Here is a 6149-nt window from a genome sequence, read left to right on the forward strand (position 1 = left end):
GCAGGTGCCGAAACCACTGCTGCTGCCAGAGATGGTGCTCCTTGTAGAGCTGGTGCCGGTGTCGGAGCAGGTGCCGATGTCGATGCCCGATCCTCCGGTAGATCAGACTGATCCGCTGACGCGGTCGGTGCCCAATCCTCAGCTGGATCAGACTGAGCTGCTGCCGCAGTCAGTGCTAGAGCAACTATCGGTGCTTGATCTGTGCGAGACAACAGCGATCGTGTCTGGTCTGCTATGATTAGCTTTCTAACTTGACTAGGATCCGTGACCGTGATCTAGTCTTTTTCTTCATTTCTTTTAAACGCGAGAAGGACTAATTGTGGCGTTTTTGTTAAACCAAACTGCAGTTCATCATAGGGATTCATCTTGTACTCAGACAACAGACTAATCCAATTTTTTCCAGTAATATAAGTGATGGACAGTGCCTTGGTTACTGACACAACATAAGAAGTGAAACCTGCAAAAATAGCCATCGTAGAGCAAACCAAACGGTTTATTCTATGATGAATGTCACATGGCAAAACCTGCATCGTAAAATTGCAGGAAAAGAAAGAAAACATGACACTAAATCAATAAGATTTAGACAGTAAATCAATAAGATTTACTTGATGTGACACGAGTGAATCCTTACCAGGAAATCACTATGTTGAAGTACTAAACAGAAGATTGATCGTTCAACTACGCGTGGCATGCAGGGGCCCCGCCTACTCCCACAAGTAGGACAGTCCAAAGGTCGTGACAAATCGTATGGACTGAACATCCATGGGACTGGAAATCCTGGTGGGTGCGATAAACCCTGCAATGCATACATATATTGGAGTGTAACCATAATTGATAGACTGTCCTCACAAAAAATATGATATGGATACTTCAAAATATACAGACTGAATTGAGTGGACAGACATTAACATAGACCATTCTCAGGACTGACCACACACCAAAAGCGGCAGTACTAATAAACAATACAGGGTTCACAAACACAAATCAAGTACTGAACAATAGTACTTACTACAGACAAGCAAAGTTGCACTAACTAAACTCTGCAGACTATTTTTTGCCACCGACCTATGGGATGAACCCGGCATAACTGACTAGGCCATGGACTTCGTGTGAGATGTCTACATGCACCATCACCATCTTGTCAACCTTGGAGAACCTAACAGAGTGGTCTTTCCACTCATAAACATGATGATGAAGACAGGCCGCATCAGATTTGTTGGGAAGCTTTACAAGAACCACACCCTTCGTAATCGAAGGCACAATCAGGAAATTGTTGTGGTCAAGTACAACCTCGAGAACACGCCTGACAACAATGCTACAGGAAAATACTAGTTTAGGACACGTGGCGACAAGGACACAGCAGCTGGATAGTTCAGCAGTAGAACTCATCATCAAGTCTTCCAGTTCACACGGCATGACTTTGAGAACTTCATCTCCACCGCGAACCTGGTTCTAATTCAAACAAAAACCATATTTTATTACTACCTCCATTCAGAAATATAAGATGATTTTCGATATTATACTCCATATATGACTACATATACGCATAGAAATGAGTGAACAAAGACACTAGAACATGTCTTCAAAGGCATGAGAGCAGAGGGATTACATGCAATATCCATAACACAAGTTACTGAGGCAAATATACCCTCTTAAAAGGTAGCATTGATGTTCATAAAGTACTCCCTCCGTCCAAAAATTCTTGTCTTAGATTTGTCTAGATACGGATGTATCAAGTCACATTTTAGTATTAGATACATCCGTATCTAGACAAATCTAAGACAAGAAATTTGGGACAGAGGGAGTAGTTGAAAGTAATCTATAAGAAATCCGTGTCAACCTCTTGCATGTTTTGGTCAAAAGAGGAATTTAGAACCGTCATTTGGCACACAAAAATCACATGCAAGATCACCCAGAAAGTTGTACTACTAGTACTAGTACTGCGTGTTAGATGAAAAAACACGATCAAGATCGAGAAAAAGATCGTCAAGAAGAGATATTACCTGGACTTGCTTAATGAGGGATCCCGGAGAGGGGGGCTTGGACAGGGCGATGGCTTTGAGCTTGTCTGTGGTAGTCTCGGCGGGGTGCTTGCGCTTCTTCATACCATGAGCCTCGACGGTTTTGGCCGGAGCCATAGACATCACTTCGGCCGGTGCACCAGCGTCCATCAAGAAACTGTCAAATAGAAATAAAAGAAAAGAAACCATAATCACAAACCCAAAAGAAGAAAATAGAGGGAGTTATAGGATCAGTCTCGGGGTTGCAAGACCGGGCCTTGGCCAGAAGCAGGTCGGGGTTTTCTTGAAGAAATGAGGAAAAAGATGAGGCAAAAGCGAGGGTTGGGTAGAGACGAAGCTGAGAGAGAAGAGTGAAATGATGGTTGCTTCGTCCGTGGAAAGGAGGGGGGTTTTGTGATTTGACAGCTCATTGGCCATTACTGCGGCGCTTCGATCGGGGTAGTCTACCGTCACTCTACTACGGAGTAATTTAGTGCATGGCTGGTGGACCCCGATGCTGGTTGTCCCACACGTCGGCGAAAGTGAGTAATTTAGTGCATGGCTGGAGGAGGATCCGCAAGGTAGAGCGTGTCCACTGTTTTCAGAAGAAAAAAATGATTACAGCAAGCGTTTCCACTTTTACGACGGAGGAGTGCGAAACACGGCAGCCACTTGAACATACACAATGCTCCTACTACTAGGCATGTGCAGTGGTTCATACGTCAGTACTACACAATCTTGTTGCTAGTGTAGTAAGATATGACGATAACAAATGATGTTGTGCGCATGTCAACTACTCCTATATGTAACATAGTATCACTTTTTCGACTGTCCGGTCGAGAATGGACGGTGAGATCAATGTTAACAGAACTAGGTCCACAACGCACGGAGAGTACGGTGCTACAGTACTCCACGAAACATGAACCACATGAAGCACGGATAGTGTTAGGCAGGGTGTATGAAGGGTGCACGGGATGGGAGCAAAAGTTCCCTTCTTGACCCACTTTTGGGTGTTTGGCAGAGTGCATGAAGGGTGCATGAGTCCACACTAGTAGGTTGACAAAAATACACGAAGAGGAAACAACTATATTGAGATGAGAATGCAACCAAACACACCCACACGCTTTGTGCTACAGTGACTGATCTGCACCGTCTGAGTTTGATCCAACGGTCATGTTGCGCCGAGACATGGACATGCCCATGCAGAGGGTTTAGCCCGACGGCCGGCATCGTCGCGCTGGCACGACGGTAGGCATCGCGCAGCCGCAACACGTGCGTGGCAACTTGGTTCACCAAGTGGCTGAGGCAATCCTGGACCTCATCATGATTGGCTCGCTCGCACTCCAACCGGCTCCCCTAACGGCCTATCGTATCTCCCGCTTTCTGCAGCAATGTCGCCGACGCCTCGAGCATCTTTGTGGTGGACGCCTGCCGCTTTTGAAGCTCCATGAACTCCCGCACATAACGGAGGAGCATGGCACTCCTCTCCTCCTTGAGCTCACAGAGCTCCACGTCCTTGGCCCTGAGCTCCGCATCCTTGGCATGGAGCTCCCATGTCAGGAGCCTCACCCCGGACTCCGTGATCTGCTGCGCCGCCATGGCACCAGGTAGAAGCAATGGGGAGAGGAAGCAAAGGGGGCGAAACGGCTGAAAGGCAATGCAATCTACGGGAAGGCGGAGGGAGCGGGGAATCTTTTGGTTTTCACCACGATAAAACACCAGTCGACGACTTCTCACATCAAGGAGCAGTGGGTACAGTCGGAGTCATCATGACTAATTGCTGTCGCGCCTGCTCCCGTCAATCAAAAAATTAAAAATCCTGCCATGCCTGCTCCCGTCAATCAAAAAAATTAAAAATCCCACCGCACCCAAACACCAGAGCAACACCGCGGTGGATATTTAAATTTACCTGCCGGCAAGTAGATAAAAAAAGGGTGAAAAAACAAATGTGGCGGCGGGCTAGCTAATCGGTCGAACTAGCCCAACTAGCTAGCCACCGTGCTTCACTGATGTACTCGGCGGGAAAGGTGGTCTTTCGTGATTTGACGACTCATTTACTTGCTTCGGTGCTACGACCAAGGAGGACCCAGAAAACACGCGGTAGGGCATCCCACGTCAGGAAGAATATATGCGTGCACCACCCGGGAGGACCCCGAAACCACGCGGTAGGGTGTGCCACGTCTCGGCACGGAGGAAAAATGTGTGTGTAAAAATATACTATATCAGACGTAGTAGAGTACCTATGATTCGACCTCGGGACCCAGCCAGTCGGTTGAAAACACCCCACTAGCCACACAGCTTCATCATGCAAACGTGGCACGGAGGATAGATGTGGTTAGCTCCGTCTCGGCCAGCCACAGGCGATTCTTCTATTTTCCAAGTTTTTTTAGTTGTAATAACACCACGGCAAGCTAGCGCCGCTCTTCGTGTGTGCCCGTGCAAAGGTTAGACGATGGAGAGAAGAGAGATTGAGATCACAGACCTGGGACCCACCAGTAAGTGAGATAACGGTCATGCACGTGTTGACGAGGCACTCCCTCTACTCTACTCAACGCAAGTACTGTATAAAATCAAGTTATGGGACAAAGCCAACAACCGTTCGTTTTTTCAGGCTATCGACTTACGCTTTGTAGTCCAGGTTGCCATTGCGAATCTCGTCTTTCCGATTTGTTAGTTTTAGGTCCAAATTTGATTAATGACAAGTGGGACCCCCGTGTGTTGTTCCGATGTTTCAGTGTAGGATGGTTTTTTGAATAAACACTTTGCGCGGTTAGACAAGTAATGGTACGAGTTACACATTTTTTGCAAGTTTATGAACAAAAATGACAGCGGCATAGAATATCACATCCACCCCGCAGCTTAGATACTATGGTGATACGAGTTTTTACACCGTTGGAAGTGAGATCCAATGGCTTGGGAGTAGTCTTTGTAATTATGCGCAATTTCCAAACTCTCCAAAGGTTTTTTTACAAATAAAACATTCAGGCCTCGTGTGTGCCGCTGCATCTTCGATCCAACGGCTCCCCGGTGCTCATACTAGGTGCTCCCCGTAGCTTAATTACCCACTACGGTGATTGGAGTAGTTGTGGGCCGAATGCTACGAAAATATAATCTAAACCGACTAGAATAAATTCCTACACAAATTAATCCAAGGTTGGAGTGCCCCTCACAATGTAAATAGCTACGGCTTTGCGAGGGATGGAGAGGTAGTAGCTTCAACGCGTGGAAGATACAGTGTGAGAAAGCAAGGTCAATCGAGAGAAATATAGATAGAGAGACAAAGTGAGTGTGGTCCGACATTCATTGAACAAATATATATGCTCTGGAGAGATATTGTCCGATTGAGCTTTTTGGCAAGGGTGATGGTTGTAAGATAGAGCTTGCGAGATGATCCAGTCACAGACGTGTAGATATATTTTGTGCGTGAGAGGAAGCAAGGTGAACCGATCACATAGGGTCGCCGTGCGAGCGAAAGAGTGAGACGGGTTGGAGAGAGTGACCTAGATAGACGATGTGCGTGAGAGAGTATACAATGTGAATAGGTCGAATTGGGCTCAACATGGTGATATATTGTTTTTGTCCGAGAAAGAGCAAGGTCAATCGAGACATACAGAGAGAGAGAGAGAGAGAGAGATTGAGTGAGCGTGGCCCACCATGAGGTCGAAAGAGTGGTGGTGGCTTGGATGGACTGACCTAGATAGACAATTTGCATGAGAGAGTATAGAGTGTGTCGATCGAGGCCCGAACAGGGAGATATATCATTTGTGTGTGAAAGAAAACGGGGTTAAACGAGACTCAGATAAAGAGAGCGAGATTGAGCGAGTGTGGCCCGTCGTGTGGAAGAAAGAGTGAGATAGTCTCGAGGGAGTGACCTAGATATACAACGTGCGTGCGTGCGCATGCACGAGAGGTTGGGGGGCTAGATAGGCAATGCATGTATTTAGCGCGAGAGGGTGAGAGGGAGAGGGGGAGAGAGAGAGAGCTCGGCAGGGGTGCAATGGAGGGTGTGTGAGGTAAATACATTTGGTAACAGAGTGGAAAAAGGGGTTGTGTAGTTGAGAGACTAAGAGATCTAAACATGGAGAGAAAGAATGAACATGTGTTGGAAACCGATAGCTTCCTAAGGTGGTTAGGAGAGGAAGATTGACC

This window comes from Triticum aestivum, chromosome 1A (assembly GCF_018294505.1).
Source record: "Triticum aestivum cultivar Chinese Spring chromosome 1A, IWGSC CS RefSeq v2.1, whole genome shotgun sequence".
NCBI lineage: Eukaryota > Viridiplantae > Streptophyta > Magnoliopsida > Poales > Poaceae > Triticum > Triticum aestivum.